We start from the raw sequence: 14,114 nt of genomic DNA, 5'->3' as shown, positions 1-14,114 counted from the left end.
AAACCTCCTTTCCCCCAAGATGGTTTCTCCCACCTCAACCAGGACATTATTCTGCCTTTTCTATGTCCTGCTCCAAGCCATCCCAGGGGGGTCCCCCCCAACTATCCAGAAGTAGTACATGCTGTCTGAGTCTAGCTCTCAGGTACCACTTCGTTTAGACAAAACTTGATTCTTTTTTGTCATTCGTGAGGGTCTCTACAGGGGGTGACCTGCATCTCGCTCTACCTTCTCGAGGGGGATTCATGCAAGCCTATGGGCTTAAGGGCAAAGTTTTAATTTCCCCTGTCAAAGCACACCCTGGTATGTGTTGTGAAGGGAGGTAGAGGGGAGGTTGGGGGCTCAACTGAAATCTGGAGCGGCACAGCCCACTTCACCACCACACTGTTACAGCCAAGTGCCATTTAGGTGCCTGGTGCTATGTATTTGTATCACTGCATTTGCTGTTGCCGGTGCTTTTACTAAAAAGGCACCCCTGGCATCCTTTTAGCTGAGCTTGTTCCTGCATTCTATGTTTTCTGCCGCAGCCTCTATGAAAATACATATGCGCCATCTCCTGTGACTCTCTATACGTGCCGGCCGCCGTAGCTTGCCGGGCCTTATGCTGGTTTACAGCGTTGGTCGCCAGTGTCCAAATCTTCTGAAGGTGGAAGCATAACCCCATGTTTCTGAATACCATCTTGTGTCCTGTACTGTACTCCAAGAAAATGATTTAACAGATACTGTAAGATAAAAATCCTATTTTTGCGCACCTAAAGCCGTAGTCAAGTGACTGTCTCGAGTCATCTCTTTTTCTGCTTACAGTAGGCAGCGTCCTTTTTTGGGCTTCCATGTCATGCAGGCAATAAGGTGGACACTCCTATGGGCTGTCCAGCAGTGGAATCCTTTTGCAATTCAGAAGGAGTCTGCAGGAGTGATGTCAGTGTGAGGGGACCGTTGGGGGCCAGCTGGTGCGGCATTGGATTAGTGGTCCCCCATACCTGGAAAAGACATTGACGAGGGACCAAGACAGCTGACCTAGGGTGAGTACATCTTTCTTCACAAGGTAAGAGCGAAGAAAAAATGTGCAAGATGGGTTGGAGGGAGGAGGGATAATACACTGAACAAAATTATAAATGCAACACTTTTGTTTTTGCCCCATTTTTCATGAGCTGAACTCAAAGATCTAAGACTTTTTCTAGGTACACAAAAGTCCTATTTCTCTCAAATATTGTTCACAAATCCGACTAAATTCGTGTTAGTGAGCGCTTCTCCTTTGCCGAGATAATCCATCCACCTCACAGGTGTGGCATATCAAGATGCTGATTAGACAGCATGATTATTGCACAGGTGTGCCTTAGGCTGGCCACAATAAAAGGCCACTCTAAAATGTGCAGTTTTATCACACAGCACAATGCCACAGATGTCGCATATTTTGAGGGAGCGTGCAATTGGCATGCTGACTGCAGGAATGTCCACCAGAGCTGTTGCCCATGAATTGAATGTTTATTTTTCTATCATAAGCCATCTCCAAAGGCGCTTCAGAGAATTTGGCCATACATTCAACCGGCCTCACAACCGCAGACCATGTGTATCCACACCAGCCCAGGATCCAGCATCTTCACATCCCAAGATGGTCTGAGACCAGCCACCCGGACAGTTGCTGCAACAATCGGTTTGCATAACCAAAGAATTTCTGCACAAACTGTCAGAAACCGTCTGAGGGAAGCTCATCTGCATGTTCGCCATCCTCATCGGGGTCTCCACCTGACTGCAGTTCGTCCTCGTAACCAACTTGAGTGCGCAAATGCTCACGTTCTATGGCGTCTGGCACTTTGGAGAGGTGTTCTCTTCACGGATGAATCCGTTTTTTTTCACTGTACAGGGCAAATGGCAGACAACCTGTATGGCTTTGTGTGGGTGAGCGGCTTGCTGATGCCAACGTTGTGGATGGAGTGGCCCATGGTGGCAGTGGGGTTATGGTATGGGCAGGCGTATGTTATGGACAACAAACACAGGTGCATTTTATTGATGACAATTTGAATGCACAGAGATACCGTGAGGAGATCCTGAGGCCCATTGTTGTGCCATTCATCAACGACCATCACCTCATGTTGCAGCATGATAATGCACAGCCCCATGTTGCAAGAATCTACACAATTCCTAGAAGCTGAAAACATCCCAGTTTTTGCATGGCCACCATACTCACTGGACATGTCACCCATTGAGCATGTTTGGGATGCTCTGGATCAGCGTATACGACAGCGTGTTCCAGGTCCTGCCAATATCCAGCAACTTAGCACAGCCATCGAAGAGGAGTGGACCAACGTTCCACAGGCCACAATCACCAACCTGATCAACTCTATGCCAAGGAGATGTGTTGCACTGCGTGAGGCAAATGATGGTCACACCAGATACTGACTGGTTTTTGGACCCCCCCGGAGCCCCCAATACGGTAAAACTGCACATTTTAGAGTGGCCTTTTATTGTGGCCAGCTTAATGCACATCTGTGCAATAATCATGCTGTCTAATCAGCACCTTGATATGCCACGCCTGTGAGGTGGATGGATTATCTCAGCCTCACTAACACAAATTTAGACAGATTTGTGAACAATATTAAAGAGAAATAGGCCTTTTGTGTACATAGAAAAAGTCTTCGATCTTTGAGATCAGCTCATGAAAATTGGGGGCAAAAACAAAAGTGTCACGTTTATAATTTTGTTAAGTGTATTGAGCTTTAAACACAGCACTAAAAAACAAAACAAAATGAGCAGTAAAACAGTTTGCACACTAACAGTAACTTTTATGTAAAAAAAACTGGCAAAAAATAAAACTACCTGAGAAGGGAAAGGTAGATAGAGGTTAGGTGCTCAAAGGGCTAAATAACTGACAAAGGAGAGATTATGATATGAGGTATGCGCAGTGGCTGCCCAGTGGCTAAATAACTGATTATGGTAAGCAGGAAATATCTTTATTAAAGCTCATCTCCAGCTAGGGTAAACCAATCCCACTAAACGCTATCCACCTACCCCTGTCGAGCTAACCCCAAATGACTTGAATTTTCAGGCACGTGGTGTGACAGTTTCAGAGTCCTCTCCTTCACTGCAGTGTGGCAGAGTCCCTGTTTGGGTGCCCACAAATATTCCTAGTGACTTGGGGAATTCCCATTGGGACTGTCATGTCACTGTGAGGTGGGCCCAAACTTAAGCGGTGGATCACTGATGTTTACTTCTGGAAACTATGACAGTGGTATGTAAAAAAGTAGTTTTGAAGGTGACATTCTGAATTCCCATTGGGAATTGGCCCTCACAAGGTCTTGAAGACTCCAAAGGTGGTGTGATGTTGTCAATATGGGTGGCAGCATTAAGACTAGTCTGAGGTGGGCCCTAACTGTATTGGTGGATCCACTGGTGTTTACCCCCCGGGGAAGGTGACAGTAGTAAATAAAAAAGTAGTTTTGAAGGGGACATTGGGAATTCCCATTAGGAATTGCTTCTTACAGGGTCCTGAATACTCCATAGGTGACGTAATGTCAACATGGCAGGCAACAACAAGACCAGTCTTAGGTGGGCTCAAACTGCATTGGTGGATCCACTGGTGTTCACTCCCAGAGAAGGTGATGGTGACAGTGGTAAGTAAAAAAAGTAGTTTTGAAGGGGACATTGGGAATTCCCATTGGCAATTGGTACTCACAGGGTCCTGAATACTCTATAGGTGGTGTTATGTCAATATGATGGACAGCAACAAGATCAGTCTGAGGTGGGCCAAACTGCATTGGTGGATCCACTGGTATTTACTCCCGGAGAAGGTGACAGTGGTAAGTAAAAAAGTAGCTTGGAAGGGGAGATTGGGAATTCTCATTGGAATTGGTTCTCATAGGGTCCTGAAGACTCTAGAGGTGGTGTGATGTCACTATAATGGGCAGCAACAAGACCCCTCTGAGGTGAATTCAAACTGCAGTGGTGGATCCACTGATGTTCACTCTCGGGGAAGGTGGCAGTGAACTCTGGTAAGTTAAAAAAAAAAAAAAAGTATTTTTGAAGGTTTTTATAAAAAATAATGGGTGGCAGGAGAGAGGTAGTGCCATGGGTTTTGCTTTGCTACATTTTTGTAAATTTTGATCAGGGTCTCAAATTGACCTTGAATGAACACTGTAACTGACGTTTAAAGGAATATTTTAGAGCCCGTTTGCATTGGCGGCTGTTAGAACACAGTCGCTGGTGTGTGGTAGAAAGGCAGTAGCGCAGATAATGGCAAATTGTTTGTTCTTTTTTGACATTATGTTCGATTCTATTGGCCGGAGCCAGTGTGAGTGGATTGCGTCATCCTGCGCTGCAAAAAAAAAAGTTGCTACATGGTGTACTTTTGGAGCGCATGCCACCACAACGTGGCGGTGTTAACTGGCCTGGTAGGGGGCTACCATCTTGGGGATTCTATCCAGTAATAAAAAGTCTTGAGGCTTTAGTGAAATTCCTAATTGGAATGGTACAAGACTGGTTAAATATTTCATGTCTAAGGGCTCTTTCACATGGGTGGGAGTGCCCACAGTTGCCACAGTTGCTGAATCACTTTTCAGAGGGTGAAATACCAGTGGCCGCCAGGTAGGAATAGGAAGTAACCTCCAATGTTGCACACCATCAGACACCAATAGTCCTTGTAAAGAAAGCAGTCTCAGCCTGGCTCTGTCCAGGCCACATCCCATCCAAAAGGGTTAGTCGTGAAGGCTGGGGCGGGACGAAACGCGTTGGAATGTGACCTGGATGGAATGAGGCTGAGCCTGCTTTCATTTGAGTGACTGTCAGGCTCTGATGCTGTGCCGCATTTGAGGTTACTTCCTTTAAACTGTATACAACGAGCCAGGGTGGGCTCTTCCTCTGCCTGCACCCCCAGCCTGAGTCACTAGACTTGGGATATACTGAAAACTAGAGCAGCACCCCTAACATTCTGACAGTGGCTGCCAGGAATTCAGAAGGCACTTCTGCGGACCCCCTTGATGTCTTTTCTTTTTTTTTATCCCAAGAGGATTCTGTATTGCAACAGCCGTTTGGCTCATAGCTGCAGCACAGTCCCATTGACTTTAACATTGACTTACCGAAGTTAAAAATGCCGCAACCACAGCATGTGTACAGTCTTGTCTGGCTGTAATGGTAGAAATTAGGTGGGCGGTAAAAGCGCAACCTGGTCGTCTGTGTGAAAGAGCCCTTAAAAGTTTGTGAGATCTGAAAATTTTTGGGCCCCCCCACCCACCCCACACAAGGGCCAACTGCTCGTTCTTACCTGGGGCAGAGGAAAAATCTGTAATACTCTCTTCTGTCTGATGCTCTGGATTATGTACAATAGAGCACTTGTTGGTCTTGCATAAATTTGATGATGTCAGAGTGCGACCGTCAGTTGGAGCGCCGAAGAGAAGAGATTTCAGGGGAAACAATCTCACAGCACTATTAGACACCAATAGTCCTTGTAAAGAAAGCAGTCTCAGCCTGGCTCTGTCCAGGCCACATCCCATCCAAAAGGGTTAGTCGTGAAGGCTGGGGCGGGACGAAACGCGTTGGAATGTGACCTGGATGGAATGAGGCTGAGCCTGCTTTCATTTGAGTGACTGTCAGGCTCTGATGCTGTGATGCATTTGAGGTTACTTCCTTTAAACTGTATACAACGAGCCAGGGTGGGCTCTTCCTCTGCCTGCACCCCCAGCCTGAGTCACTAGACTTGGGATAGAGGAAAAATCTGTAATACTCTCTTCTGTCTGATGCTCTGGATTATGTACAATAGAGCACTTGTTGGTCTTGCATAAATTTGATGATGTCAGAGTGCGACCGTCAGTTGGAGCGCCGAAGAGAAGAGATTTCAGGGGAAACAATCTCACAGCACTATTAGACACCAATAGTCCTTGTAAAGAAAGCAGTCTCAGCCTGGCTCTGTCCAGGCCACATCCCATCCAAAAGGGTTAGTCGTGAAGGCTGGGGCGGGACGAAACGCGTTGGAATGTGACCTGGATGGAATGAGGCTGAGCCTGCTTTCATTTGAGTGACTGTCAGGCTCTGATGCTGTGATGCATTTGAGGTTACTTCCTTTAAACTGTATACAACGAGCCAGGGTGGGCTCTTCCTCTGCCTGCACCCCCAGCCTGAGTCACTAGACTTGGGATAGAGGAAAAATCTGTAATACTCTCTTCTGTCTGATGCTCTGGATTATGTACAATAGAGCACTTGTTGGTCTTGCATAAATTTGATGATGTCAGAGTGCGACCGTCAGTTGGAGCGCCGAAGAGAAGAGATTTCAGGGGAAACAATCTCACAGCACTATTAGACACCAATAGTCCTTGTAAAGAAAGCAGTCTCAGCCTGGCTCTGTCCAGGCCACATCCCATCCAAAAGGGTTAGTCATGAAGGCTGGGGCGGGACGAAACGCGTTGGAATGTGACCTGGATGGAATGAGGCTGAGCCTGCTTTCATTTGAGTGACTGTCAGGCTCTGATGCTGTGATGCATTTGAGGTTACTTCCTTTAAACTGTATACAACGAGCCAGGGTGGGCTCTTCCTCTGCCTGCACCCCCAGCCTGAGTCACTAGACTTGGGATAGAGGAAAAATCTGTAATACTCTCTTCTGTCTGATGCTCTGGATTATGTACAATAGAGCACTTGTTGGTCTTGCATAAATTTGATGATGTCAGAGTGCGACCGTCAGTTGGAGCGCCGAAGAGAAGAGATTTCAGGGGAAACAATCTCACAGCATGGTGGAAGCCTGCTAGAATGAGGAGTAAGGAAACATTTGGAAGACACGGGGAGGTGTTAGCATTTCTCTTGGCTTCTTCTCTTTTTTTTTTTTTTGTGAGTCCAATGGTGACACTCACACTCAGTGTTTGCCCGGGTGACACCCCTACAGATGTGCCACCAAGACAGCCATAAAAATGTATTCAGAATTTTTAACCCTTCCGCACCCTACTAACATGGTGTTTTTGTTGTCTACATTTGAAGATGTAGGGGTAATTTTCCAGTAGGGATAGATGTTGCAACCAAGTCCCTCAACTCTTTATCCAGAATGAAAAATTTCAGTTGGAGATGGGCTTTTAAGCCCTCTCACGGGCAGCTATGAAGGATCACCATATAACCAAATCATGTATCCATGTAAATTATATAAAAAAAATAAAAAAAAACATAAAATGTATGTTATATATACAGTACCTGAATCTGATGTTATATTCGTTAGCTGTAGTCCATTTTTTTTAACACTAGAAGTAAGCCGCATAGATTTCATTTGTAGTCTTGTTACCTATACGGTTAAATTGCATATTGTGATTACATAAAATTAGTCGTAAACACTTCCATTTGTGTCCTGTGTCTTTTTTTTGGCATTCTCTTACATTTGTTGAAGAGCCACTTTTGGCTTTGGGTCTTTTAAAATAAAGCCGTTTAATTATTATCACTGTCTCTGCCTAAGAAGCTGAGTCTCCTCTCTGTAATAAAGTATCAATTGGTGGTGGTGGGCGGGGCGGTAGGGATTGCAATGTATGCAGTCAAAGGAAAGAAAAGACCCAAGTCACTGCAGCCCGACTCGGTCCAGGCCATGCTTCCGATGCGTTTCGCCCCGCCATCAGGGCTTGGTCATCGCAAGAAATATAAACATCCCTTGTGATAGAGATAAAGCATGACAGGTCCTCTTTAGGGAGACATCAGGGGTCTAAAAGACCCCACATCTCTCCACTCATGCTTAACTTGATTCCTTTGCAGGCTTGTTTAGGATTTTCCGGGTCTGGCTAGGCCCCCCACTACTTAATGCAAATTTCAATGCAATGTAGATACTGTATTTAATTAGCTAGACAGAGTGATGTTTACCTGTCCAAGCAGATTTTTGTTTGGCGGGGGGTGCATTGCTTTAACTGCACCTGCTATGTGTACATAAATGTGTAAATATTAGTACAGCAGAGTCATATATTTTTCCACATAATTTATTGAATCTACTGGCCACATATGGGGTATGCCCCAATGCCCTGTACATTTGTTATTTCCATTTCCCCCTTTTCTAAGTTTATGGGATACTCCATGAAAATTTTGTGAAAAATAATTTTTGTAGGGGCGGCTGCCCAAGGCCAGTGAGGACATGGCTCGTTTGGCGGGGGTTGAGTGTAGCACCCTCCTAGGTAGGTGCTAGTGAGAGAGTTTAGTTTTTGGCTCTGTCTGCCTATCAGAGGAGCAGCAGTCAAATCTATATTGCTCTCTGCTTATTAGAGAGCAGGATCTGTTAGTGAGGTCTGCTCATTGTGCTTAGTATGTGATTCATTATGTCTAGAGAGTCTTTCACACTGGTCCAATAGGGAGGCATGTTGGACAGTGGGAGTAAACCTGACAAATGGATGCATATGCTTTGGTACAGTCCTAGTGATTGGCAGGGGCAGGTTGCCTCGATGCATTCTGGGATACTGTAAAAAAGCCAGGAGTGCATGTGCTGCGGGGTCTTTGGCTAGAGAGCAGAGTCCCGGAGGGAGAGTGGCGGCTGCCTCCTCCTCTGTAGCAGTGGCACGTGATCTCAGGAGGTCGTCCTGAGGGCCAGAGGAACGGAGCTGAACCTAGAGGTCCAGGAGAGCTGACTGGAGGGGAGACACTGCAGACCCTAGAAAAACAGTATCGTGAGTACAGAGGATCATGTCAAGGGGCCTGACCTGAGGGGGCCACCCCACGTGTAGGAAAGTCAGTGAACAGGTGTCGGCAGTCAAGAAAGAGGATACTGAGGAGAGTGTCCTGAAGATAACCTTAATTCATCAAGTCATCTTAGGAAAGAGACTTAAATCTAAATTCACCTCAGTGGCAAGGTGGATCAACAGCCTGGCTGTACTGAGAGATAGAAGTCCTCCAATATTGTGCATAGTTAATTCAGAGTATCCCACTATTTCCTTCTCCCAACTATTATTTATAATAAAACCCAAAAAAACAACTACATACCCCTGGACTGATTATTGGACGAGCCAAAGAGGGAAAGTGAGAGACTGTGCATATTAAGGTTGCTAATGGTAACTCAGGGGGACCCGCAAGTGTGAAATCTGGCAGTCCTCAAGGGGCAGTACTACATAAGGAGCATTCTTCCCACTGACCATCAATGTAAGGGACATTCTTCCCACTGACCACCAATGTAAGGGACATTCTTCCCATTGGCCACCAATGTAAGGAGCATTTTTCCCACTGACCACCAATGTAAGGGGCATTCTTCCCATTGGCCACCAATGTAAGTAGCATTCTTCCGACTGACCACCAATGTAACGAGCATTCTTCCCACTGACCACCAATGTAAGGGGCATTCTTCCCACTGACCACCAATGTAAGGGGCATTCTTCCCACTGGCCACAAATGTAAGGAGCATTCTTCCCACTGACCACCAATGTAAGGGGCATTCTTCCCACTGACCACCAATGTAAGGGACATTCTTCCAACTGACCACCAATGTAAGGAGCATTCTTCCCTCTGACCACCAATGTAAGGGGCATTCTTCCCACTGACCACCAATGTAAGGGACATTCTTCCAACTGACCACCAATGTAAGGAGCATTCTTCCCACTGACTACCAATGTAAGGAACATTCTTCCCACTAACCACCAATTAAAGGAGCATTCTTCCCACTGGCCACCAATGTAAGGGACATTCTTCAGACTGACCACCAATGTAAGGAGCATTCTTCCCACTGACCACCAATGTAAGGAACATTCTTCTAGTTTGGAATTCATAAGAGATAGGTTTTCTGTAAGCATGGATATTTAATTTTCTTTATTTGTATTTATTTTTGAAATTAGATTGATTTAACATATAATGAAGACAATGATTAGTGTTACAATTGCTAATGATGTATAACAGGAATTTGCTGCAAATCAGCTCTCAATGATGGTAAACCTAAGCTGCAGTTTTTATACTCACCACAAGGTGCTGATCTTACCTATTGTGATTGAAACATACAGACAGGAAGTGATGTCATTCCCATACAGGAAGTTCCGGGTGAGAGGAGTCAAGAGGAAGTTTAGTGGAGACATTGTACAAACTGGCAGCAGAGGAGGTAATAAGATATTGTTTTATATTTACATCCAGAGCCTCTGGTTCATAGACTGGATACATCCTAAATATAGAGCCATTTATCCAACTGTCCAGCCAGAGCCTCTGGTTTATAGACCGGATACATCCTAAATATAGAACCATTTATCCAACTGTCCATCCAGAGCATCTGGTTTATAGACCAGATGCATTATATATATTGTAGGAGGGTCAGAGGACTTCACTGCTACCACTGTAATAAAAACACAGACCTAACATGAGGGATTATGAGAGGTCAGAAGTGACAGTTGTTACTTTCTGTGTTTACACCGATTTCTAAAGCAGTAAAGAAAAAATCTGGCAAGCCGTAATACCCATCAACTGTCTTCACAGGACATCACCCATTACAGTGCTTCCACTTCCCTGCCTGACAACAGAGGTAACCAGTGCGAAGAAGATTATAGTTGTCATCCAGAGGATTATTGACCTCCTGACAGGAGAGGTGAGCGGTGCTGGGAATTCTGGGACATTATCCAGTAACAGACAAGGGATGTGTCTGGATGGTGACTGTATCATTGTGTGTGTCAGGTTCCTATAAGGTGTCAGGATGTCACTGTCTATTTCTCCATGGAGGAGTGGGAGTATATAGAAGGACACAAGGATCTCTACAAGGACGTCATGATGGAGAATCAGCCGCCCCTCACATCACCGGGTAAGAGAAGACTTTATTGTAAAGTAGAGAGCAGTACGGAGGGTCCACCTAGATCCCCCATCATCTGATAAACACATAGAAACAATGTATTCAGTCAGTGTGTGTGTTTCCTACAGATGGATCCAGTAATGGGAACCCACCAGAGAGATGTCCCCGTCCTCTGTATTCCCGGGATTCCACAAAGGAAGATCACACCATCCCTCACCATCATCAGGTAGGTGGGACTGAGAAACTAGAGCACAAAATTATTTCTAAGCTACGAGAAAACATTGTTCTCTGTAGCTCCTTGTTTCCTTTTACATATGAATTTTACCATCTCTGGAGTGTAGGATGAAGAAATAAAAAACATCAAAGATGAGATTAAAGAGGAAAAAGAAGAGACGTTGGTGAGTGGAGATCAGCAGTCGATGGAGGAGGGGGAGATGATTATGGAAACTAAACAGGAGGAATCTTCCCTACATATAGACACAAGTGAGTAAGAAACACTAATTACAGAAACAATTCATAGGTACAGTATATATTGATGACTGAGGATATGTAGACCTTAACATCATCAAATAAGATAATCCTCACAAGGACGTCATGATGGAGAATCAGCCGCCCCTCACATCACCGGGTAAGAGGAGACTTTATTGTACAGGAGAGAGCAGTACGGAGGATCCACCTAGATCCCCCATCATCTGATAAACACATAGAAACAATGTATTCAGTCAGTGTGTGTGTTTCCTACAGATGGATCCAGTAATGGGAACCCACCAGAGAGATGTCCTCGTCCTCTGTATTCCCGGGATCCCCCACAGGAAGATCACACCAACCCTCACCATCATCAGGTAGGTGGGACCTAAGCAACTAGATCTCAAAATTATTTCTAAGCTACGAGAAAACATTGTTCTCTGTAGCTTCTTGTTTCCTTATACATATGTATTTTATCATCTCTGGAGTTTAGGATCAAGAAATAAAAGACTTCAAAGCTGAGATTAAAGAGGAAAAAGAAGAGACGTTGGTGAGTGGAGATCAGCAGTCTATGGAGGAGGGGGAGATGATTATGGAAAGTAAACAGGAGGAATCTTCTCTACATATAGACCCAAGTGAGTAAGAAACACTAAATACAGAAACAGTTCAAGTGTATAGATTGGGGATTGAGGATATGTAGACCTTCACATCATCAAGTAAAATAATCTGTAGAAGGACGTCAGTGTGTGTGTTTCCTACAGATGGATCCAGTAATGGGAACCCACCAGAGAGATGTCCCCGTACTCTGTATTCCTCACAGAAAGATCACACCATCCCTCACCGTCATCAGGTAGGTGGGACTGAGCATGGAGACCTAAAAATGTGTTCTAAACTATAAAAAGACAATCTTCTATGTTATTTCTTGTTATATTTTATAAATGTATCCTATCATCTCTGGAGTTTAGGATGAAGAACTAAAAGACCTCAAAGCTGAGATTAAGGGGGAAGGAGAAGAGACACTTGTGAGAGGGTCTCAGCAGTCTATGGAGGAGGGGGAGAAGATTATGAGAAGTAAACAGGAAGAATCTGCTCATTATATCAACACAAGTAAGTCATACATAATAAATGCAGCAACAATTCACATTTTTATTTTAGTTCTTAGGCTCAATACAACGTCATGTTCCCAACAAATGAGGAGGAGATACTGTACACCATATGAAAGGTCCATCTCCATTCCTCAATATAACGTCATGTTCCCAACAAATGAGGAGGAGATACTGTACACCATATGAAAGGTCCATCTCCGTTCCTCAATATAACCGTGTCATCAGAACGCAATTGTTACTCATTGAGGTATTGTTTATTTGGATGTATCATACACTGCTCAAAAAAATTAAAGGAACACTTTTTAATCAGAGTATAGCATCAAGTCAGTTAAGCTCCTGGTGTATTGATCTGGTCAGTTAAGTAGTTGTTAATCAGTTTCAGCTGCTTTGGTGTTAATGAAATTAACAACAGGTGCACTAGATGGGCAACAATGAGACAACCTCCAAAACAGGAATGGTTTTACAGGTGGAGGCCACTGACCTTTTTTTCCCTACTCATCTTTTCTGACTGTTTTTCACTAGTTTTGCATTTGGCTGGGGTCAGTGTCACTACTGGTAGCATGAGGCCATACCTGGACCCTATAGAGGTTGCACAGGCAGTACAATTCAATACGTGCCATTGCCAGAGGGTTCGCTGTGTCTCCCAGCACAGTCTAAGGAGCATGGAGGAGATTCCAGGTGACAGGCAGTTACTCTAGGAGGGCTGGACAGGGTCGTAGAAGGTCCCTAATACATCAGCAGGACCGGTTTCTGCTTCTTTGTGCAAGAAGGAACAGAATGAGCACTGCCAGAGCCCTACAAAATGACCTCCAGCAGGCCCCTGGCGTGAATATCTCTGACCAAACAATCAGAAACAGACTTCATGAGGGTGGCCTGAGGGCCTGACGCCCTCTAGTGGGCCCTGTGCTCACTGCCTGGTACCATGGAGCTCGATTGGCATTTGCCATTAAACACCAGAATTGGCAGGTTGGCCACTGGCACCCTGTGCTTTTCACAGATGAGAGTAGGTTCACCCTGAGCACATGTGACAGACGTGAAAGGGTCTGGAGAGACCATGGAGAACGTTATGCATGACTGGTTTGGTGGTGGCACCCAGACTGCTATTAGTTATCGGGATGAAATCCTTGGACCCATTTTCAGACCCTACGCTGGTGCAGTGGGTCCTGGGTTCCTCCTGGTGCACAACAATGCTCAGCCTCATGTGGTGAAAGTTTGCAGCCAGTTCCTGGAGGATGAAGGAATTGATACAATTAAATGGCCCCCATGCTCCCCCGGCCCAATTCCAATAGAACACCTCTGGGACATTATGTTTTGGTCCATTCGACTCCGCCATGTTGCACCTCAGTCTGCTCAGGAGCTCAGTGATGTCCTGGTCCAGATCTGGGTGGAAATACCCCAGGACACCAACCGTCGTCTCATTAGGAGCATGCCCCGAAGTTGTAAGGCATGCATACAAGCATGTGGGGGCCGTACAAACTACTGAGGACCATTCTGAGTTGCTGCAATTAAACTTCAGAAAAATGGACTAGCCTGCTGCATCATTTTTTCACTTTGATTTTCGGGGTGTCATCCTTTCCTTCCTAACACATTACCCAGTCCATACCAGTTTAGATCCTAACACATTACCCAGTCCATCCCAGTATAGATCCTAACACATTACCCAGTCCATCCCAGTATAGATCCTAACACATTACCCATTCCATACCAGTATAGATCTTAACACATTACCCAGTCCATACCAGTATAGATATCCAGCATGAGATTTTTCCCCATTGAGATCTGATGTGTTTTGTATATTTAATTTGGTGATTGCACAATGTGGAAATCCATTGTTTTTATTCTTCCCTTCTAAT

The 14,114-nt window shown here is 45.0% G+C and overlaps 1 protein-coding gene across 1 annotated transcript in view; it reads left to right on the top strand.

Moving 5' to 3' along the window:
* The window catches only part of LOC309564391 (uncharacterized protein), a 213,271-nt gene that overhangs the window by 12,608 nt on the left and 186,549 nt on the right, over positions 1 to 14,114 (top strand). The window lies entirely within an intron of this gene.

The sequence above is a fragment of the Pelophylax lessonae genome (assembly GCF_965119305.1).
Source record: "Pelophylax lessonae genome assembly, chromosome: 9".
Taxonomy (NCBI): domain Eukaryota; kingdom Metazoa; phylum Chordata; class Amphibia; order Anura; family Ranidae; genus Pelophylax; species Pelophylax lessonae.
The sequence above is the reverse complement of the archived record's forward strand: the minus strand, read 5'-3'. Positions and strand labels throughout refer to the sequence as shown.